Genomic DNA, 24,669 nt, shown 5'->3' on the forward strand with positions numbered 1-24,669 from the left:
CGTCTCCCCCGTCTCCCCTCTCTCTCTCTCTCTGGTCTCCCCCATCTCCTCTCTCTCTCTCTCTCTGGTCTCCTCTCTCTCTTTCTCTCTCTCTCTCTCTCTCTCTCTGGTCTTCCCCCGTCTCCCTCTCTCTCTCTGGTCTCCCCCGTCTCCCCTCTCTCTCTCTCTCTGGTCTCCCCCGTCTCCCCTCTTTATCTCTATCTCTCTCTCTGGTCTCCCCCGTCTCCCCTCTTTATCTCTATCTCTCTCTCTGGTTTCCCCCGTCTCCCCTCTCTATCTCTCTCTCTCTGGTCTCCCCTGTCTCCCCTCTCTATCTCTATCTCTCTCTCTGGTCCTCCCCCGTCTCCCCTCTCTATCTCTCTCTGGTCTCCCCCGTCTCCCCTCTCTATCTCTATCTCTCTCTCTCTGGTCTCCCCCGTCTCCCCTCTCTATATCTCTCTCTCTGGTCTCCCCCATCTCCCCTCTCTATATCTCTCTCTCTGGGTCTCCCCCCGTCTCCCTCTCTATCTCTCTCTGGTCTCCCCGTCTCCCTCTCTACTCTCTCTCTCTCTGGTCTCCCCCGTCTCCCCTCTCTATCTCTCTCTCTCTCTGGTCTCTCCCGTCTCCCCCCTCTCTCTCTGGTCTCCCCCGTCTCCCCTCTCTCTCTCTCTGGTCTCCCCCGTCTCCCCTCTCTCTCTGGTCTTCCCCGTCTCCCCTCATTTATCTCTATCTCTCTCTCTGGTCTCCCCTCTCTATCTCTCTCTCTCTCTGGTCTCCCCCGTCTCCCCTCTCTATCTCTCTCTCTCTGGTCTCCCCCGTCTCCCCCTCTCTTTCTCTCTCTCTAGCTCTCTCTCTGGTCTCCCCCGTCTCCCTCTCTATCTCTCTATCTCTCTCTCTGGTCTCCCCCGTCTCCCCTCTCTCTCTCTCTCTCTGGTCTCCCCGTCTCCCCTCTCTATCTCTCTCTCTGGTCTCCCCCGTCTCCCCTCTCTCTCTCTCTCTCTCTCTCTGGTCTCCCCCGTCTCCCCTCTCTCTCTCTCTCTCTCTGGTCTCCCCCATCTCCCCTCTCTCTCTCTCTCTCTGGTCTCCCCAGTCTCCCCTCTCTCTCTCTCTCTCTCTCTGGTCTCCCCCGTCTCCCCCCTCTCTCTGGTCTCCCCCGTCTCCCCTCTCTCTCTCTCTCTCTGCTCTCCCCCGTCTCCCCTCTCTCTCTCTGGTCTCCCCAGTCTCCCCTCTCTCTCTCTCTCTGGTCTCCCCCGTCTCCCCCCTCTCTCTCTCTCTCTGGTCTCCCCCGTCTCCCCCGTCTCCCCCCCCTCTCTCTCTCTCTCTCTCTCTCTCTGGTCTCCCCCGTCTCCCCTCTCTCTCTCTGGTCTCCCCTCTTTTTGGTCTTCCCCGTCTCCCCCCCCTCTCTCTGGTCTCCCCTCTTTTTGGTCTCCCCCGTCTCCCCTCCTCTCTCTCTCTGGTCTCCCCCCTCTCTGGTCTCCCCCGTCTCCCCTCTTTTTGGTCTCCCCGTCTCCCCTCTCTTTGGTCCCCCCCGTCTCCCCTCTCTCTCCCCTCTCTCTTTCTCTCCCCTCTCTCTTTCTCTCTTTCTCTCCCCTCTCTCTCCCCTCTCTCTTTCTCTCCCGTCTCTCTTTCTCTCCCCCTCTCTCTTTCTCTTTCTCTCCCCCCCCTCTCTCTCTCTCTCTCTGGTCTCCCCCATCTCCCCCCTCTCTCTCTCTCTCTCTGGTCTCCCCCGTCACCCCCCTCTCTCTCTCTCTCTCTCTGGTCTCCCCCATCTCCCCCCTCTTCTCTCTCTCTCTGGTCTCCCCCGTTTTCCCCCCCCCCTCTCTCTCTCTCTGGTCTCCCCCGTCTCCCCTCTCTCTCTCTAGTCTCCCCCTCTTTTTGGTCTCCCCCGTCTCCCCCCTCTCTCTCTGGTCTCCCCTCTTTTTGGTCTCCCCCGTCTCTCCTCTCTCTCTGGTCTCCCCCTCTCTGGTCTCCCCCGTCTCCCCTCTTTTTGGTCTCTCCCCGTCTCCCCTCTTTTTGGTCTCCCCCTCCCTCTCTCTCCCCTCTCTCTTTCTCTCCCCTCTCTCTTTCTCTCTTTCTCTCCCCTCTCTCTCTCCCCTCTCTCTTTCTCTCCCTCTCTCTTTCTCTCCCCTCTCTCTTTCTCTTTCTCTCCCCCCCCCTCTCTCTCTCTCTCTGGTCTCCCCATCTCCCCCCTCTCTCTCTCTGGTCTCCCCCGTCACCCCCTCTCTCTCTCTGGTCTCCCCCATCTCCCCCCTCTTTCTCTCTCTCTCTGGTCTCCCCCCGTTTCCCCCCCCCTCTCTCTCTCTCTCTCTGGTCTCCCCGTCTCCCCCTCTCTCTTTCTCTCTGGTCTCCCCCATCTCCCCTCTCTCTCTCTGGTCTCCCCTCTTTTTGGTCTCCCCGTCTCCCCCTCTCTCTCTGGTCTCCCCTCCTTTTTTGTCTCCCCCGTCTCCCCTATCGCTCTCTCTGGTCTCCCCCCTCTCTGGTCTCCCCCCGTCTCCCCTCTTTTTGGTCTCCCCCATCTCCCCTCTTTTTGGTCTCCCCGTCTCCCCTCTCTACTGTATCTCTCTCTCTCTCTCTCTGGTCTCCCCTGTCTCCCCTCTCTATCTCTCTCTCTCTCTGGTCTCCCCCGTCTCCCTCTCTATCTCTCTCTCTATCTCTCTCTCTCTCTGGTCTCCCCCGTCTCCCCTCTCTATCTCTCTCTCTCTCTGGTCTCCCCTCTCTCTCTGGTCTCTCTCTCTCTCTCTTTCTCTCCCCTCTCTCTTTCTCTCCCCTCTCTCTTTCTCTCTTTCTCTCCCCTCTCTCTTTCTCTCTGTTCCTCTCTCTTTCTCTCCCTTCTCTCTTTCTCTCCCCTCTCTCTTTCTCTCCCCTCTCTCTTTCTCTCCCCTCTCTCTTTCTCTCCCCTCTCTTTCTCTCCCTCTCTCTCCCCTCTTCTCTCTCTCTCCCTCTCTCTTCCTCTCTCTCTCTCTCTCTCTCTCTCTCTCTCTCCCTCTCTCTTCCTCTCTCTCTCCCTCTATTTCTCTCTCTCTCCCCCCTCTCTCTTTCTCTCTCTTTCTCTCTCTTTTCTCTCTCTTTCTCTCTCTCTCTCTCTCTCTCTCTCTCTCTTTCTCTCTCTCTCCCCATCTCACCCCCTCTCTCTTTCTCTCTTCCACCTCTCTCCCCCTCTCTCTCCCCTCTCTGTATCTGGATATCTTATTTACCCTATATGTCTTAACTGTCCTATACTACACCAAAATAACTTATACTGCTTTCTTCCAGATCTCACTCTCAAGCTTCACACGGAAGACATCGGAATCCCCCCTAACCAGAAGACAGGTAGGGAACACCTCCCTTCCAATTTATAACATTGCGTGAATGAGGGTAGCTGGACATTGAGGGACTGCGGATCAGGTAAGATCCCAGGCGGGATTGCTGCTTTAGATATTGTGAAGCGGGGACGTCAGACACTGGTTAAAGGGTTCAGGAAACTAGTCATTCACCTGTGGCTTTTATTTCTAGATCCGACATTTACACACCCACACCCACACACACCACACACGTAACAAGGACTAATTGTAGTATAATGTAATAAATACATTTGTCAAAAACGAATGTTGTTCTGACTAGGAATTTATTAAATGTATTTTATTTATATATTTTATTTTAAAGCGGGGTTGGGGGTGGGACTAGGGGCGGGGTTGGGGGCGGGACTAGGTGGCGAGTAGATTTTTTGGTTGGGCGAGTAGATTTTTGGGTGATTTGTCGAACACTGTGTGTGTGTGTGTGTGTGTGTGTGTGTGTGTGTATGTATATATATATATATATATTATAATTTATTTATTTAAAATCCGTTCGGCTGGGCCGAGCGGGCTAGAAATTGCTAGACCCTCATGCCGGAGGGGACTCTCCATGGTGGCAAAGTTTCAGCTCGCTACGACCCACCGAACCGGAGATAACAATATACCACTTCAAATGCACATTTACCGAAGTTGCATTTCTCCGCCATTGAAGTCAATGGCAGAATCACATTTTACACAGTTACCATACTCTGTTCTGTTGATCAGAGAGGGCTAGAAATTGTCATGCAATCATTCTGGAGCAGTGATTATATGGTGGCCAAATCCCAGCCCTCTAGGTCTTATAGAACCGGAGATATGGGTTTTCACTTTTTACACTTTCTGACTTAATGTTTTAAAGCTATGCGGCTTTTCTCCGCCATTGCGGTCAATGGTGGGACCCTCATGGCCGGCGCCACCCTTTCTCGCCGCCATTGACTGTCGGACCCGGTTGTGTCGAGTAAGGGGGTTCCTATGAGCTAGGGGCAAAAGGAGTTTTATTGCTGGCTGCCCTAGAACAAAAGTTACACACGTTAATTGGTGGTGAACTTGGCCATAGCCTAGTTCCCACGTCATTGAGAGATATAGCTCTTTTCAGTGAAACAGTATCCATTTTCGGATGCTGTGGTTTGGCAGGCATCCAACTCATTCTTGGAGAGCGGTCTTCGAGGAATCCACATTGAAAAACATTACGCCATTCACTTTCAATGGAGAAGCTCCGCTCCTCCTCTCGGGTGCCACCTGCTGGTCTTCTCAGGCATCGGGCCCAAATCTGTGAAATCTCCATAGGGTTGCATGGAGCTCCAATGGCAACCTATGGACAGGCTACAAATGGAGACTGAAAAGGCGGGAAGGGGAACAAAGGTCCATAACCATGTAAATACAATTAACCCTTTCCCCTCCCGACCTGATCCCCGTGTATGTGGTTGGTGCATCACCGATAATTGGAACAAAACATACAACCAGCAAAGAGGACACATTTTGCCCTGAGGCAGGGGAATAGAAATACATGTAATCGCTCTAATTGTGGGAACATGATAACCAAAGGGACATACATTTTGGTTGTGAAACAGGGGACCATGTGTATTACAAGTAAATTTCAGGTTAACCCCTCACTTCCCAGACGGTTGAAGGGGGTGCCTAACGGGATGACCCCTTTATTACTCGCTTGGCACCCCGCTGCCGTCACAGGTTATACAATATATACAGTATAAAGACATTGCATTACATTAAGTGAACAGGCAGTGGCGGATTTCACGTTAGGTCTAGGGCGGCAAAATGTCTGCTCCATAAAGTTTTCCTGCACTCTCGGCCCTGATGGGAAGTCACCTGGCTGTATTGGCCACCTCCTTTTTACCTGCTGCCCTCCTAAACCGCAGCCGTCAAATGACATCATAACGCCACATTACCATTGCAAAGCGACGTGACATTGGTGACGTCGCTGCGTTCAGAAGGAAGAGGGGGCGCAACTGCTGAGTGAACACTGTTATACATTAAATATGAAGACATTGCATGAACCGTTAAAGATAAAATAAGTTCATAATATAAGTTCTAGGCGTATGTAATAGTTACAGACCACTTTAAAATGTGAGACAGCTTTAGTTTTGAAAGAACTTAGACTGGGGTGGTTTTGAGAGTCTCCAGTAGATTGTTCCAGTTTTGGGGGAGAAGGGGGAGCGACCGGATACTTTGTTGAGCCATGAAAAAATCCCTTGGAGTCAGATCTCAGGTGACAAGTGCTGCGTGTGGTAGGGGTGAGGAGCTTGTTCAGATACGGGGTAGCTTGCGGTATAAGTATTTGAAGGCAAGACAGGAGAGATGAGCTTAGTGCCTGAACTCAAGTGATGACCAGTCTAGTTCTTTGAGCATTTTCGCAGTGATGTGTGTTGTGGTTACATTGGCGGACAAAGCGACACATTGAATTGTAGTATGTGTCTAGTTTACTATGGTGGGTTTGGGTGCTGTGCTATATACTATGTCCCCATAGTCTATAATTGGAACTATCTGCTGTGCGATGCACTCTCACCAGCAGGCTTAGGGAGGATTTATTCCTATAAAAATACACCTAGTTTGGCATAGGTTTTGGATGTCATGGTATCAATGTGCAACCCAAATGTTAAATGGTAGTCAAACCATATGCCCAGATATTTAAAACTAGTAACGGCTAGGATGGTATTCGAGCTGGTTCTTATCTGAAGCTCTGTCATTGGTAGCTTTAGAAATGTAGCCTTGTCCTGAGATACCATGGTTACAGTCTTGCCAGTGTTTACAAACAGTTTATTTGGGAAATCCAATTTGTAAATGGCAAAAAGTCAGATTGAAGTATGTGTTCATGGTCAGAGAGGCGAGGGCTGCATGCATATAAGATTGTGTCATCTGCATACATGTGTATTGAAGCTTCCTTACAAGCTGTAGGGAGATCATTGATGAACACCGAGAAAAGTAGGGGCCCCAGAACAGAGCATAGCGGGACACCGCAGGTGGTATTCAAGGGGTTGGAGTTGGACACATGTTGGGTTCCACCTGATAGGTAGGAATGAAACAAGTCGAAAGCATGTTTCCCTATTGCAGAGCACTTGAGTTTGTTTTGCAAGATAACATGATCAACAGTATCAAAAGCCTTTGCAAAATCTAGGAATACTGCACCAGTGAGTTGTCCCCGTTCCATTCCATACTGATTTCATTGCAAACTTTTAGCAGGTGGAGTGTTTTGGGCGAAAGGGAATTGACTAGGGAAATTTGTCTTTGTATAGTAATCGCTTAATTGGGAATGAACACTTTTTTTTCCATGACTTTGAATAGTATTGGAGAAGAGAGATTGGCCTGTAGTTTGAGACCATGTTTTTGTCCCCACTTTTGAAGATTGGGACAACTGTGGCAGTTATACATGTTTTAGGGGTATGGCCTGCAGACAGGATAGATTTGATTAGGGAGGCAAGCTGTTTGGCAATGGCTGGGGAACCAAGTCGTAGGAACTTTGATTGCAGTAGGTCAGGTCCACATTGGCTGCTTAGTTTTAATTTGAGGAGCGCTTGTGTAATCTCCTTCAGACACTGGGACAAATTGAAAATTGTGGGCAGTGTTGGGAGAGTGTAGGGCAATAGCGGTACTCCAGATTGGGCTTCATGTTTGTAGTTTGGGTTGCGTTTTGCTAATAAGTTAGTAGCACACCCCACAAAGTAATCATTGAATGCATTTGCAATGTCAGTGTGATTTTTTTTTCTCCCTTAATATTATAGGTTGTTGATTGCTAGAAAGGCTGGAATATATTGTTAATGACCTTCCAGAAGTTGGCTAGATTGATGTATTCTGGTGAAGATTATCAGAATAATATTGGGCTTTTGCATGTCTTGTTTGTCTTGTGCACATATTCCGCAGGCATCTGTAGTTATTAAGATCCATGGTAGTGACCGTTACTTTGTAGCTTTTCCACATGTCATCCCTAAAGTGGTAGAACGCTATAAGTCGGTTGTAACCACGGAAGGTGGTCCTTAATTTTATTCTGCGTAGTGGAGCATGGTTATCACAGAGTTTTAGAACTCTGGCAATAATCGAGGGCGGAATCGGGGTCAGGTATTAAGTTGATTCTGTACTAAGGGCAGCTGGTAAGATCAGCAAGGAACTGTTTTGGGTTAAAGTTTCTAAATGTTCTAGTGAGGAGAATTTTAGGGCTTGATTGGGGTGGTTGATTTTCCTTACACAGTACACTATTGCATTGTCACTGAAAATGTCAGGTAGTATGCCAGAGGATTGGATTCTGCTTGGTCTAGAAGAGAGAATCCAGTCTAGCAAGAAATGGTTGTGAGATTTCAGATTTGTTCGTGTGAGTTGGGAAATTAGTTGCATTAGGTTAAGTGACTTGAATTGTATCTGGATTTTGTTGTTTTTAGGGTCAAGCCAATTCGAGTTGAAATCCCCAAGAAACTAACAGCTCACTCTTCTCGTTCAGAGAGCAAATTGTGCCAAGAAACTGGGTAATATTAGTCAGGGATCTTAAGGGGGCCACAGATGCCAGCAATAAGAACAGACTTGGAAAAGGGGAGGCAAATTGTGTATCCGTATTACACAGTAGTTATATTACCATCAGCTGGCTCTGCTTTTCTGGCCTGATCTCCGCCCCTGGACACTTTCCTCTTTGTCCCCTGCACCCCTCCAGTCCCCAAAAATACACAAAAATAGGAGCGCATGGAAAGAGACAAAACCGAAATTAGTACACGAAATCTTTATATGTAAAAAAGACAGAACATATAACACCACATACAGGTAGAGATCACATTGATCTAATGGTCCGTGAAATCCACAGAGGATAAGGAACTGATGAACAGAACCTCCCGACTAGAAATTCTACGCTATCCCTAAGTATATTAGCAGGGAAGGAGTCTGGGGCTAGATGATAAGAAGCACACAGACCTCAAGCTAATAGAACTCCTGTCAGCGTCCTCGTTGAGTCTCAGGACTGCAGCCCGGATGTCCATCGTCACGGACATCGCGTCGCTGCGTATGACGTCACCTACGCGTTTCGTGCCATATGACACTTCAGGGATAAGTCATGTGATCCCTGGGTATTACTTAAATATCTGACTAGAGAAACCCTTAGCCAATAGGGGTCACTATACCGGATAGAAAACACAGCCTTCCAATCAGTTATCACAAAACATAACTTGATACAAATGACGAACAAATCATTAACATTACACAACATATCACAATTAAAATACATCCTACATGCATGAACTAATCGTGTTACAGTATACTGGGATAATTATTAGAATTACATTGGTTATCACCACTAACTAATTAATCTTACATACCATATGTAATACCCATATATACATTAGCACTCTAAAAAACATTTTAAAGTATATATTTATTAAAATGTTCTAAATTCACATATATATCTATTTTTTTTTAAATGTTTATTTAAAAGTATTACAATATGTTTAAAAAAAATATAAAAAGGAGGAGTCTTAAATGACTAAACTTGTATTATATAAGTCCTCTCTCTATATATTAAATGTCCAAAAATGTGTGGAAACCATCTAATGATCATAAATGCAAACTATACACATGCAAATAAACAATATTTACCTGAATGTGTACATTAAACCATGTGTAACTAAATACCGTATTTCCTCGATTCTAATTCTCGATTCTTAGAATCGATGGCGTCTTAGAATTGAGGAAATAGGGTAGTATAGACTTCACATACAGTACATGGATGTATATAAATATACATACATAGAGCTCACAGATAAGATATTAAACCATAAAGTGCTCTATAAACACATTGGTGTCTCTGTACACATTAGTGTCAATGTATATAAATACCATAAATTGTCATAGATTAAATCTATACACATGGTTTATATACAACAATTCCCTTAATTGATACATAAAACCTGAGGTAGCTAGAAGGTGTAGTGCTTCATTCATGAGTTCTATTAGCTTGAGGTCTGTGTGCTTCTTATCATCTAGCCCCAGGCTCCTTCCCTGCTAATATACTTGGGGATAGCGTAGAATTTCTAGTCGTGAGGTTCTGTTTAGCAGTTCCTTATCCTCTGTGGATGTGACGGACCATTAGATCAATGTGATCTTTACCTGTATGTGGTGTTGTATTATCTGTCTTTTTTACATATAAAGATTTTGTGTACTAATTTCGGTTTTGTCTCTTTCCATGCGCTTCTATTGTTGTGTATTTTTTGTGACTGAGTGTACCCCGCTGATCACGGGAGACTGGGAGCAGCAGGGAGGACCCGTTATTAAAGGGAGGAATATCCAGGGACAGCGCGCACATTTTTCCTTTTCAACCTCTCCAGTCCCAGCAGCACACAGGGTTTCACAGCCCTGCACGTCCCCCTCCAGTCCCAGCAGCACACAGGGTTTCTCAGCCCTGCACGTCCCTCTCCAGTCCCAGCAGCACACAGCATTCTCAGCCCTGCACTCCCCCTCCAGTCCCAGCAGCACACAGGGTTTCTCAGCCCTGCACGTCCCCCTCCAGTCCCAGCAGCACACAGGGTTTCTCAGCCCTGCACGTCCCCCTCCAGTCCCAGCAGCACACAGGGTTTCTCAGCCCTGCACCTCCCCCTCCAGTCCCAGCAGCACACAGGGTTTCTCAGCCCTGCACGTCCCTCTCCAGTTCCAGCAACACACAGCGTTTCTCAGCCCTGCACGTCCCCCTCCAGTCCCAGCAGCACACAGGGTTTCTCAGCCCTGCACCTCCCCCTCCAGTCCCAGCAGCACACAGGGTTTCTCAGCCCTGCACGTCCCTCTCCAGTTCCAGCAACACACAGCGTTTCTCAGCCCTGCACTCCCCCTCCAGTCCCAGCAGCACACAGGGTTTCTCACCCCTGCACGTCCCTCTCCAGTTCCAGCAACACACAGCGTTTCTCAGCCCTGCACGCCCCCCTCCAGTCCCAGCAGCACGCAGTGTGTGCTTCGCTCACACTTGCTGGTCTTACACCATTCCAGTCATTATGGTGTCTTAGGCTTATCAACTAAGTTGGTATGGAAATCATTTTAGGAAGTGCCGGATGGTACTCCTTTTAAATATGCTTTGCCCATCTATTAGCATGTCTCCCAGGCTACCTCAGGTGTGCTACTTTTTCAGCACATGCATTTCTCCCTAATTTATTTGTAGGGTAGTTTGAGGGGATATATACAACTGGAGACACTACTAAAATAGAAGTCGCCCCCCTTCTCCGCGCTTTCCATAGCCTCTAGAATTAAATGTAAAACGCTTGTTGTAACAAGAGACCAGAACTTAATACCCGGATAAAGGTACCAGACAGGACAAAGCAGTTCAATAAAGAGTATTTATTCCAGCCGGAGCCAGCACAGCACAATATCACAAACAGATCTTTTATTTGCCAAAACAGGGAATATGGGGGAACTCCTAACAACCTAGTAAAGACGATTAGTCTTTCTGGACTTGCTGGTGTAACGGGTATTCCCTCTATCCCAATCACAGATACAGTATGTGTGGGTGGAAACCTATATGTTACCAGTGTGGTGCGTTATACCTGTCAGGCTCACAGGGGGCCTCAGCCTCCGCCAGTGAGAGCCTGGGGTGAATCCTCTGGAACGTTCTCGGTTTCAGCGCCTCCACCTGTGTAGGGTTCTAGGGATGTAGAAGGTTTCCTACACAGGACCCGCATATACAATAACCACATACACAGGAATGTATGTAACCAGTTTATATATATATATATATATATATATATATATATATATATATATATATATATATATATATATATATATATATGCAGGAAACAACACACTTAATAACATACACTACTAACACTCCCCCTAGGGGGTAACTCCACCGTCTACAACGCAGTCTGACGTGTCGTTCACTCCACTAGGAGTGTACCTACCCACCACCGTGTATCCCCACACCGTGTCCACAGCCTAACCCCTTTGTCCCGTGGTCAGCGCTGCCATTATGTGTAATTATAATGAGTATGGTATACGTTGGTGCACTTATTGGGGTACCTGCCGAGCGCTCCTGCACTCGGGCCTGCAAGCTACTTCGAAAAGGATCTGCCGCTTGGTGATCCCGTCTGATCCGGTGGTTCCTCGCACGAGGGTCCGCCAGGTGCGGTCCCACCCTGGAGATAGTCTCTGTGGGCACAGATTTGAGCCCAAGTCTCTTCTCGGGGAATGCAGCGTCCGCTGCGTCCCTATCTAACACTGATACTAAAGTGACAGGGTCCCTAACCTAGGGCCTGTCCCTGTAGCACCACAAGCTGGGGAGTGCAGGACCTATCTGGGGCCTAGGGGTTACTGGCCTAATGCAGTGGGTCACTGACCCCTGCACTCACCTCCTTCCCCTAGCTCTTCCTGGTCCTGACTGCTAGCGTGAGCTCAGCGCGCGAAATGTATCTATTCCCAGCAAGCAGGGAGCTCCCGCAGCCCTATTGGCTCCCTGGCGTCATGGGGCCGCTCTCGAGGCTCATGGGACTTAAGAGCCTTCCCTGGTAGGCTAGCGTTTGTGCGCTCCTTCCTGCGCATGCGCAACTCTGCAGGGCCGTCGGGACTCACTGCGCATGCGCGATCTACTGCAAGATGGCGGCGCCCTGCTCGGGAGCCGCCGGGGACCGCCGGAACGCTAAAATGCTCCCTGCACTGGCCCCCACCCTCCAGAAGTGCCGGCGGGTCCATCGAGTGACCCGCGGCAGCGGAGGAAACGAGGGGGGGGTCGCGGGGCAGCAGGCACGCAAAGGGGACCTGGCTACATTGGTTTGCCAAATGAAGGTTTTCTTCATTAATTCCATATATATCAAATAGTCCACGGATAATCAGGGACTAAATAGAACACACCTTTCACAACATAATTCCAGTCATCATCAGGTTCCATCATTCAGGCATATAGTGTAGTTATGGAGTGGAGAATCTTAGCTTGTTCTTTGCTTGGTGTAAAGGATTCTGAATTCCATAAATACAAATACAATTTTTATACTTTTCTCTCAAACTGTCTAAACATAGGAAATCACTTGTTTTTCTGATTCTGAGCTCATTATACTCTTGGTTAATTATTAATCTGAAAACACTTTCTTCATTTAGCAATATTTACTGTGACATAGTGACAGATCAAAAAGTGTCTTCTAAGTAACTATAGAATGAACTTTGTTCTTTATCCTTTAATACCTCTCTCCTTTTAATTTCTCTCCATTGTATTGTTTTACTAACGATTTAACTACCCTTTGAAGTCAAACTCTTGCAACTTGGCAAACAAACATTTGCAAATCTGCCTGCATTTAACTTATTATCATTGCAGTCTAACTTAATACTAAATTATCCAGTTACATGTTGAATATATATGTACATAGAGAATATAGCATAATTAATATTTAGGATTAAAATCACCCTATCTTCACCTAGGTGCCAGGCGCAACTTCCAGGACTTACCCGTAGTGCAATTCGTGAGAGAGCACTTTCACATCTCCCGCTTGGTTAGGCTCCCAGGCTCGTTTTCACGTGTCTCCGGCACAGCCTCGGAGCTCCCTGATTAGTTCCCCTACACGTCAGGCCATCTGAGCTCTGGAAGTGAGATCAGCAACTCTTTACATAGACCTTGGCCTTCATCTAAAACTGTGGAGTGCTGCAAACCAATCAGAGCACGGATGCCACTGGCACCTTTGTCAGTTGGGCCTTAGACCCAGACCTCACGTTACAGTTTCAGCCAGATACCTTTGGTTGAGATGGATGACTCAGTCTGGGCTGGAGAATGGCCCTCTCCTCAGTCACAGTTCATCTAATAGCTATTTCTCTGGACATGCGGGCTGCACAAAGGTTTTCTCAGCCCTGCATGCCCAGAAACCTATGCTTAAAACACATGTTTACACTCAGTACATTATTATAATAGGAATAAAGAATCACAGTTTACATGAATGCAACAAGCTACTGGACATATAACAGGGAAGCTCACGGGTCTGGTGGCCAGATGGTAGGGAGGGGCTGGGGCCAGGAACCGGGCTTAACCTGCGGTTCCATGTCGCACTAATTATGACAACGGTCTCAATGACCCTGGACACCTTACATCTCAGCCCTCATCCTCAAATACATACCTAAATGCCCCCTATTTTCTGCCAGTGACGTCCGCCTTTCCTCATACCTTATTACCTCCTCTCAATGCTGCCTGAAAGACTTTTCCCGTACTGCACCCTCTCTCGGAAATTCCCTACAACGCATCATCAGACTCTCCCGCAGCTTCATATGTTTAAAAACTCCCCCAAAATTCCCCTTTTCAATTAAACCTTCTTGCCATATCTCTAACATCCAACTCCACCTCCAACATCCAGAGGATGAGCCAACTGTGTGACTGCACCAATCTTCACCCTCTGTAATATCCCCCCCCCCCCCAAATCTTAATGGGTTCAGCTGTGAGGCTGGGATATAGTCCAACCTGAGCCACACTATCCTACAATGAGCAGCCACCCGTGACGAGTGCTCACCACAAACTGGACCAGACCATGGGGCTGAGGTGGGGATGTTTATAACCGCCGCCCTACAACCATGGTACCAGGTCCGGATTGCAGTCAGTTTTGTGTAGCCGGATCAGGGTAGGAGAGTTGGGTAGGTCATAGTTTTTGCCGTGGTTCGGGATAGGAGAGAGAAGAGTAGTCGTTATCTGTTAGCCGTGGTCGAGGAGAGCGGGAGTCCAAATCAAGCCGAGGTCCAGGGGTATAGAAGAGTCAGGTCCAGGTACGAGCTGGGGTCACAACACAGGTCAGATAAGGTAGAGGAACAGGCAATACTAGGAAGCGTACGCGCAGGCTGAGGTTCACGCGTGCCCTTGGAGATAGTGCGTGAGGCGTCCTGGGTGCAGAGCCTAGCTGCGATCCTGACCGTACCCCCCTCTTCATGGGAGACTGCCGGATTACCCTGAGATGGAATAGAAGGGTACCTGCGATGGAAGGCCCGAATCAGTCTGGAGGCGTGTACCTGTTCTTGGGGCATCCATTCACGCTCCTCGGGACCGAAGCCCCTCCAATGCACCAGGTACTGCAAACTTCCCCTTGATACTCTTGAATCAAGAATTGTTAGAACCTCGAACTCTTGTTGGCCCTCCACAAGGATGGGCTGAGGGGTTAGTTCCTAACTCGTAGATTGACGGTTCCTTTAGAAGGGTTTTAGAAGAGATCCATGAAACATGGGCGGAATTTTCATTGTCGCCGGCAGTTTTAGCTGATGGGCAACAGCTAAACATAGTAACATGGGCAACAGCTAAACAACAGGTAACATGAATTACCTTTCATGATAATGAAAGGTCCAATGAATCTTGGTGCCAATTTGGGGGAGGTTACTTTAAGACAAATATTTTTTGCCGACAACCAGACCTTTTGTCCTGGAGTGTAAATAGGAGTCTCCCGGCGGTGACGATCGGCTTGTCTTTTGTATAGCGACGATGTGCCTCAAATTTCCCTGAATTTTTTCCCAAGAATCCTGGAGGTATTGGATTCTGTTTTTGGCAGCGGGAACCCCAGATGTGGGGATTGTGATGCCAAGTGCTGAGGGATGAAATCCATAATTGATGAAGAAAGAAGATTGCGGAGAGAATTCGTTCCGCAGATTGTGTGAAAATTCTGCCAATGAGGAGATCCGCCCAATTGTCCTGAGCGTCCGAAATAAAACAGCGAATGAGCTGTTCCAAGGACTGATTGGTCCGTTCCGTTTGGCCGTTGGTCTGCGGATGATATCCTGAAGAGAAATGGAGTGAAATGCCTAGTCTTTGGCAGAAGGCCCTCCAGAATTTGGAAATAAATTGTGAGCCTCGATCAGACTATGACTTGCGGTATTCCGTGGAGTCTGAAGAATACTTCCGGGAGTCTGGACACGCTGGGTAATCCCTTAAGCGGAATAAAGTGCGCTTGTTTGTAAGAGCGGTCTACGACCACTAGTATGGTGTCCATCCCCTTAGAGGTAGGTAGTTCGACAATTAATTTAAAACCAGAGACAGAACATGAAACACAGAGAGCTCCATGCACATCCAGTGAAACCTTTACACGGTACAGTGCCTAAATATATATGTATAGATATCTATTAAATGGTCTTTAGTTTAACATTTTGGCCAAAGTGTTGTAAGCCCCTGAGCCACTACACGGCAGACCACATCTCAAGGGTCCCTAACACTAATATAAATTCATATTAATTCTTAATAACCTGTGCATTACCAGGAAGAATGATTTTATAATAAATCTGTCAAAATTAGTTGCATAGTTCTAAGTCTGATTGAATGTCAAGCTAAAAGACCATTTTATTTAATAGATATCTATACATATATATTTAGGCACTGTACAGTGTATAGGTTTCACTGGATGTGCACTGAGCTCTGTCTGTGTTTCATGTTCTGTTTCTGGTTTTAAATATATATCGCCATGCTCAGTAGCACTCCTCTGTGACACCTATATGCTTATATATATGTTGTGGTTATTTTGGGGATTTAATATGAGCTTGCAGGTGTCCTGTAAGTTCGACAATGAAGGCATCGAAAGATGTCCATGGAAGGTCCGGAATCAGAGAGGGTTGAAGAAGCTTCGAGGGCCTGTTGCGAGGCGTATTATTCAGAGCGCATGTGGCACTTGTCGAAACGAAATTCCTGATGTCCTTGCGCATATTTGGCCACCAGAAGGTCCGCTCCAAAAGTTTGATTGTTCTCCTGGTACCAGAATGGCCGACTGTCTTGGATACGTGACTCCATTCCATTACTCTCCTGTGGAAGGTAGGTGGCGTAAAAAGTGTCCCTTTGTAATCTTGAGGCCCTCTGCAAGGCTAAATTGAGCTTTTGTGATGTCTGGTAAGCCGTTGAATGAGTTGGCTGAAAGTATATGGCAGGTGGAAATATAGTCTCTTGACGGTCCTCTGATTTGTCCTCCACCAGAAATTGTCGCGAGAGCACAACTGCTTTTGTTTTTAGACCCAGGGAGATACGAGATGACAAAATTAAAACGGGTGAAAAATAAGGACCACCGTGCCTGTCGTGACCTTAAGCGACGCGCACCTTTAATGTATAGCAGGTTCTTGTGGTCGGTCAGGATAGTAACGGAAATCTCCGTACCCTCGAGAAGATGTCTTCATTCTTCTAAGGGCCTCTTAATGGCGAGAAGTTCACGATTTCCCATGTCGTAGTTTTGCTCAGCGGTAGAGATTTTTTTTAGAAAAGAAAGCGCAAGGATGCATTTTGGCCTGAGGAATTTTTTTTGAGATAGTATTGCCCCATCTCCTACATCTGAGGCATCTACCTCAAGCGTAAAGGGCAATCCTGGATTCGGGTGCACAAGGATGGGTGCAGAGGAAAAGGCTTTTTTCAATTTTTCGAAAGCTGTGGTAGCTTTGGGAGACCAGTGTGCTCGGTCGGCTCCTTTTTGGGTTAGGGCCATAATGTGTGCAACCACCGAAGAGAAGTTTTGGATAAATCTCCGATAATAATTTGCGAATCCAAGAAATCTTTGTACGGCTTTGAGAGAGAGAGAGAGGACAAGGCCAATCCATGACTGCTTTGACCTTGGCCGGGTCCATAGCGAGTCCTGTGTTGGAAATTATGTATCCCAGAAAGAAGTCAAGGTTTGGTGTAACTGGCATTTATCCAGCTTGGCAAAAAGATTATTTTCTCGCAGTCTCTGAAGAACCTGTTTTACATGTCCTGGGTGTTCGTTCTTGTGTAGATTTGGAAAAGATCAAGATGTCGTCTAGGTACACGATTACGTGTTGATTGAGCAGGTCCGTGAAGATTTCATTCACAAAGTCCTGAAACACTGTGGGTGCGATGCAGAGGCCAAAGGGCATTACCAGGTATTCGTAGTGCCCATGCCGAGTGGTGAATGCCATTTTCCACTCATCTCCTTGATGAATTCTTAGCAAGTTGTACGCCCCTCACAGATCCAACTTGGTAAAAATGATGGCACCTTGTAGCCTATCGAACAGCTCAGAAATTAACGGGAGTGGATAACTATTCTTTATAGTTACCTTGTTGAGCCCGCGGCAGTCGATGCAAGGACTGAGTGAGTCATCCTTTTTTTTCACAAAGAAAAACCGTGCACCTGCGGATGATGCAGACTTCCAGGTGAAGCCTCTCTTGAGGTTTTCTTGAATATACTGCCTCATGGCCTTGGTCTCGGGGGGGAAAGACAGTGGATTAGAGCATCCTCTAGGCGGAATGTCGCTAGGCAGCAAATTGATGGAACAATCATAGGAGCGGTGAGGTGGAAGTTCCTCGGCTTGAACCTTGTCGAAGACGTTCCGGAACTCCTTGTAGGTTTCTGGCAGTTGCTCCTTACCCTGTTCCGGTACTGACATCCCTGCTAGGCCCTAGGGAGGGTTTAGACAATCCTTCTGACATTGGGGCCTCCAGTGGATAGGAAAAGTCTCTGTCCAATCGATTCGGGGATTGTGTAGCTGGAGCCAAGGCAGACCCAGAATGACGTCCACCGACGGGGTATGAATGGCATCCAGTTGTATCCTCTCGGAATGGACTCCATTGACCTGTAAGCAGATTATCATTTGCAAGAATATTTAGGCGGGTTGAAGTGGGCAGCCATCTATAGCTTCGAGCCCTACGGGGCGATCCTTGTATATTAGGGGTATCTTGTGCCTCTCTGCGAACCCTTGGTCGACAAAGTTCCCACCTGACCCGGAATCCAAAAAGGCACGTGTAGTGGTTCTGAAGGTATCTCCGGATAAGGTGATGGGGGACGTAAATCCTGGAAGGAAGTTTGAAAGGAGGTGAAGACAAGGTACCCAGTGTGATCGTCCTGGCTCTCACTGGGCTGTGGCGTTTCCCAACTTCAATGGGCAAGTGGCCACCCTATGTCAGCTGTTTCCACAATATAGACATAAGCCTGCGCAACGTCTGCGCTGTTGTTCACCCGTCGAGAGGCGTGTGCCTCATAGGTTCTTCTACGGGTGAAGGTAAAGAAGTCACGGTTCCTGCTTGATGAGTAAAAAATGAGTAGTTACCTCGTTGGTGTCTTCCCCTCTCCATCCTTCTTTGAGTCGTTGGTCCATACATATGCACAGGGCCACGAGATCTTCTAGTCACGTGGGGCGGTCTTGGGATGCCAACTCGTCCTTGAGTCAAGGACAAACCATACCAGAATACCGCCGAAGAGGACGCGCCATTCCAGCCCGTTTCGGATGCTATAGTACGAAATTAAACCGCGTAGCGGGCCACAGTACGGTCTCCCTGTGAGATGTTTGAGACTGGAAGATTCAGTTACCTTGCGGCCAGGCGTATCGAAGAAGCTGGAACTCTGTGGTGAAGCGGTTAACGTTGGAGGTCAGATCCGGTCTTTGTTCCCAGGTGGGGGAGGCCTATGCCAGGACGTCGTCCATCAACCATGAAACAATGTACACTTCGGTCCGGGAATAATTGGACACTGACACAATTTTCATAATTTTGGCTCTATACGCCATCACAATGGATTTGAAATGAAACAACCGAGATGCAATAGAAGTGCAGACTTTCACCTTTAATTCAAGGGGTTGAACAAAAATATCATATGAAACGTTTAGGAATTGCAACCATTTTCATACACACTCCCCTTATTTCAGGGGCTCAAATGTACAGTAATTGGACAAATTAACACAATCATAAAATGTTCATTTTTAATACTTTGTCGAGAATCCTTTGCAGGCAATGACTGCTTGAAGTCTGAAATGCATGGACATCACCAAACGCTGGGTTTCCTCCTTTGTGATGCTTTGCCAGGCATTTACTGCAGCTGTCTTCAGTTGTTGTTTGCTTGTGGGTCTTTCTGCCTTAAGTTTTGTCTTTCGCAAGTGAAATGCATGCTCGATTGGGTTGAGATCAGGTGATTGACTCAGCCATTGCAGAATATTCCTCTTCTTTGCCTTAAACTCCTGGGTTGCTTTCGCAGTATGTTTTGGGTCATTGTCCATCTGTAAAGTTAAGCACCGTCCAATCAACTTCGCTGAATCTGAGCAGACAATATATCCCTATACACTTCAGAATTCATCCGGCTGCTTCTGTCTTCTGTCACATCATCAATAAACACTAGTGACCCAGTGCCATTGGAAGCCATGCATGCCCATGGCATCACACTGCCTCCACTGTGTTTTACAGATGATGTGGTATGCTTCGGATCATGAGCCGTTCCAAGCCGTCTTCATACTTTTTTCTTCCCATCATTCTGGTACAGGTTGATCTCAGTTTCATCTGTCCAAAGAATGCTGTTCCAGAACTGGGCTGGCATTTTTAGATATTGTTTGGCAAAGTCTAATCTGGCCTTTCTATTCTTGAGGCTTACGAATGGTTTGCACCTTGTGGTGAACCCTCTGTATTTGTTCTCGTGAAGTCTTCTCTTTATGGTTGACTTGGATAATGATATGCCTAACTCCTGGAGAGTGTTCTTCACTTGGCTGGATGTTGTGAAGGGTTTTTTCTTTACCATGGAAAGGATCCTACAATCATCCACCACTGTTGTCTTCCATGGACTTCCAGGCCTTTTTGTGTTGGAGCTCACCAGTGCATTCTTTTTTTCTCAGAATATACCAAACTGTTGATTTGGCCACTCCTAATGTTCCTGCTATCTCTCTCATGGATTTTCTTTTTTGCAGCCTAAGGATGCCCTATTTCACTTGCATTGAGAGCTCCTTTGATCGCATGTTGTGGGTTCACAGCAACAGCTTCCAAATGCGAATGCCACACCTGGAATCAACTCCAGACCTTTTACCTGCTTAATTGATGATGAAATAACGAAGGAATAGCTCACACCTGTCCATGAAACAGCTTTAGAGTCAATTGTCCAATTACTTTTGGTCCCTTGAAAAGGAGGGGGCTACATATTAGAGATGTAATTCCTAAACCCTTCCTCCAATTTGGATGTGAATACCCCCAAATTAAAGCTGATAGAATGCACTTTAAGCCCATATTCATTATTTAACCAACTTGAATTTATTTTGGTACACAGCCGAAATAACAAAACTTGTATCAGTGTTCAATTATTTCCGGACCTAACTGTATGCCACCTTAGAGCGTTGAGATGGAAAATGAGGGCAACAATTTGAAATGTATGGAGCACTGATTGAGAAATCCCCGACACCCCAGTGGGTCACCTCCATAGCGTTTAGGGGTAGGTAAGCATGGCTTACCAGCCGGGGTCAACAGGACAGAAGCAGGAACTACTGGTATAGCAGTGGTAGGAGTGAGGCCTTTAAGCTGGACACAAATTTTCTCTATCGAGCATTGGAGCATATCCATTAGCTGATTATTCTATGTCAGACACACCTTTACTTGCTTGAACATGGCGTCGTGTTCATACATTCATCGACCCACCTCAGGTATGAGCAGGGGTCACAACACAGGTAAGGTAAGGTACAGGAACAGGCAATACTAGGAAGCATATAACATAACTTGTAGTTGTCTGCTCACCAAATAAGAATGATAAGAAAAATAATCAAATAAATTACAGTTGGTGCACAGGGATAATGTTATACATAAACTCAAGTCAGAAGATTAAAGGTCTCCCAAAGATCCCCATTGGTTGCACTCGATAGCTGCTAGAATACAGGGGGTTAGATACTCCCCATCATAATTTCAAATAGGCTATATATAAGTACACGAAGTAGCTGCTCCCAACACTGGGAGGACAGTAACCACTAAAAACCTAAATAGGTAGAAAAGAATGAAATTTTAATGAATTAAACCTTAAACAACAACGCAAACACAAAAATCAATTAAAAATGGGTGATATAGGTCACGGGTGAGATCGTTCCGACTTGTTAGGTGGTGGACGTGTTGGATGGGTGGCGGGTGCTCCTAATGTTTGTAATGCTTGTAATGTTACTGAAGCTTGTCACGGTAGCTTGTGACAGGCTGTAATTTACACCAAAACTATATATAAATATATATATACCTGGGTTTGAACTGGGACGAGACTTAGATATGATAAAATATAATTTATTCCTTGATAAAGGTGAACACAACAGATTATACAAATAACAGCAAAATATAGACACTTACTTAAAGATGGCAATGATGACACAGTCCCTTCTGGACTGGCAGATCATACAGCAATACCTGCATCATTCCAAGACCTTGCCTAAAGACACAGGCCTGATGACATGCAGACATGAAGATCATGAAGACAATGGGTAAAAGATGGTTCTGACTTATATATCATTTTAACCCCCTCTTCCCCAGTTACAGCGCCGTGCCGTCTAGCAAAAGTCCCTTTGAAGCTTTTGAAGCTCATTTTGGACTTCCAGCTTGGGGTAGCCCCCCATCAATAAACCCTTTGAAGCAGGGAGGACATTTGTCATGTTCACTCCTGCAGGAAACCTTGGTGTGTAAGTGTGAGTTACCACGTTTACAAAAACATCCTCTTCCCTTGGTCCCTTCCCTGCTCATTATCATAACAGGGGAGTTGCAGTTTTTCAGAACTCAACCAAAATTTCATATTTACTGCAAATCACTCCCTAACTTGAGTTCAGTAATACATACAGGCAGGTGAGACATATTACTACATTCCGTCACACCTGACGCTCTCAGAGAGACCAAACATTACAGTGTAATATGAAAATTAATAGAGATATTAATATCTGGCATTTAGTAGCGGTTAAATATACAATGTTTAGACTCCAAAAGATATGCTAAATCCCACGAATACACATATGTAGTTCTTAGCAGGTTCAGCCAAGGACATCTCATAATATTCTTATATTTAATAAGGTTACTCATTTTGATTTCCTGCTGGGGCTCTTAACTGAGAGTTCCCTTGCTGCTCCGCCCAGGTAATGGGGAAGCCTGGCTGCCCTACAAACTGCCCTTCCTTCCCCACCCCTGGTACCCCTATCTTCTGCCACCCCCCTGTCACCCCTATAGTGAAACAACAGGGTACAGTCATAGGGAAACATAAGTCAGAGTCAGTCTGCGACTTGGTCTGGCTTACCTTGCTGGTCCCCGCAGAGACCGCCGCCTTCGTTGGTCCCAATTGCAGGGGGACTGGAGCGGCCGCCACCGGCCCCCTCTGGGCTTGGCAGCGCCGGGCCGCTGCCGCAACAGCGCCCGGGTTGGGTACAGGTAAAACGGTGCAGGACAAGGGTCCCAGGTCTTTGTGGAGGAACACAGCTCCATGCAAAATAACCCACTCCCGCAAACCCTGTCCCTCCCCCCAAAGGAAACTCCCGCTGGCAGGATGCCGGAGTGGCGGCTTCTTCTCTGCTGCCGCCGCTGGTTCTCCGCCGGGATCAGGTGGATGGCCGCTGCTCTCCGCCGTTGTTGCTGATGCAGCCCGTCCAGGTTCTCCAGGAGACGTCTCGAGGAGGGTTGTCGCCCCGGCTGGGCCATCAGAGGATGCCGCTAACGGGGTCATCTTTTCCGCAGCTCGTGAGCGTTGGCCCTGAGGGGCTTCTTCGCCTGACCGCGCACGGTCAGGGCACTGGGCATTATTGTGGCCCATTTGTTGGCAGTGCCGCAGCAACTGCCGGTGCTTCTCCGCCACCGGTGGACTAACCCCAGCAAGGGGCAACGGAGTCCAGAGCGGAGTTGCTGGAGCGCCGGGCTCATTCCAGAGCTTCTCCGCCGCCGGTGGATTAACCCCAGCAAGGGGCAACGGAGTCCAGAGCGGTGATGCTTGAGCGCCGGGCTCTGGGAGGGGATTAGCGGGTCGGATCATTGCCAGCTTCAGCTGCTCGAGCCGCTCTGCCGGGGACATCTCTCCCTGCGCAAACATCAGGGCCAGCAATTCTGGGTAAAATGGACTGGCCGCCGCAACGGCCAATACCTCTCCTGGTGCAAGACTTCCATGGTCTCCGAGACCACCCGCTCCCTCCACAAGTCTCTGCCGTCCCGGAGCTGGGTCCCTTCCCTGCTCTCCGGGCGGTTTGATGGTTACAGCAGCTGCAGCTGTGGCTCTTTGCTCAGCCTGCCGGGTTTCATGCTCACCGATTGCTGTCTCTCTCTCAGCCTTGCTGGCTGCTGGTCCCCGCGCCGACTTGATGCACTCCTCCGGTCTCAGTGCCCGGCTCCAGTCAGACGGATGGCCGGCACTTTGGTTCTGGAGGCAATGCTTCTCACAAGTAGGGGAACAGTGAGGAGGTGCCATATCTTGTGTTATATGTTGTACACTGTGTGTTCAATATCTTTAGTCCCAGGAACTTGCAATTACCATCAAGTTCCCACTGGATCACAGTACCCCGCAGAATACTGTAATCCAGGTCCAGTTCAATCACACCACTGCCACCAGTTAATTACAAGCTTGTCACGGTAGCTTGTGACAGGCTGTAATTTACACCAAAACTATATATAAATATATATATACCTGGGTTTGAACTGGGACGAGACTTAGATATGATAAAATATAATTTATTCCTTGATAAAGGTGAACACAACAGATTATACAAATAACAGCAAAATATAGACACTTACTTAAAGATGGCAATGATGACACAGTCCCTTCTGGACTGGCAGATCATACAGCAATACCTGCATCATTCCAAGACCTTGCCTAAAGACACAGGCCTGATGACATGCAGACATGAAGATCATGAAGACAATGGGTAAAAGATGGTTCTGACTTATATATCATTTTAACCCCCTCTTCCCCAGTTACAGCGCCGTGCCGTCTAGCAAAAGTCCCTTTGAAGCTTTTGAAGCTCATTTTGGACTTCCAGCTTGGGGTAGCCCCCCATCAATAAACCCTTTGAAGCAGGGAGGACATTTGTCATGTTCACTCCTGCAGGAAACCTTGGTGTGTAAGTGTGAGTTACCACGTTTACAAAAACATCCTCTTCCCTTGGTCCCTTCCCTGCTCATTATCATAACAGGGGGGTTGCAGTTTTTCAGAACTCAACCAAAATTTCATATTTACTGCAAATCACTCCCTAACTTGAGTTCAGTAATACATACAGGCAGGTGAGACATATTACTACATTCCGTCACACCTGACGCTCTCAGAGAGACCAAACATTATAGTGTAATATGAAAATTAATAGAGATATTAATATCTGGCATTTAGTAGCGGTTAAATATACAATGTTAAAACTACAAAAGATATGCTAAATCCCACGAATACACATATGTAGTTCTTAGCAGGTTCAGCCAAGGACATCTCATAATATTCTTATATTTAATAAGGTTACTCATTTTGATTTCCTGCTGCAGGATACCTTTTGCTGTAAGGTGTGAGTTATAAGGCTCACCCCCACTCTAGCTTCCTGGGTCCCGCAAAGCAATTAGGTAATTACTCTTTGATCAGGATTATTAACTTCCATTGTAAGTGTGAAGGACCAACACTCAGTTTCTTGGTTCCTGCCTCCCGCATAAACAATTAGGGCAGTTACCTTTTGCTGCTTCCTGGGTCTCACATAGCAATACCCCTTTGAAGCAGGGCTAAATTCTAGCAAGATGTCCTATCTAGCA

At 47.3% G+C, this 24,669-nt stretch overlaps 1 protein-coding gene across 1 annotated transcript in view; it reads left to right on the plus strand.

Annotated features, from left to right (window-relative positions):
* Nucleotides 1–3,206: 3,206 nt before the first annotated feature.
* LOC142477066 (uncharacterized) overlaps nucleotides 3,207–24,669 on the plus strand; it is a 29,167-nt gene continuing 7,704 nt past the window's right edge. The window contains exon 1 of the mRNA XM_075582119.1: nucleotides 3,207–3,363. The gene's annotated coding sequence lies outside the window, so the exon portion shown is untranslated. The remainder of the gene's footprint in view (nucleotides 3,364–24,669) is intronic.

The sequence above is a fragment of the Ascaphus truei genome, unplaced genomic scaffold (assembly GCF_040206685.1).
Source record: "Ascaphus truei isolate aAscTru1 unplaced genomic scaffold, aAscTru1.hap1 HAP1_SCAFFOLD_1911, whole genome shotgun sequence".
In the NCBI taxonomy this organism is placed as follows: Eukaryota; Metazoa; Chordata; class Amphibia; order Anura; family Ascaphidae; genus Ascaphus; species Ascaphus truei.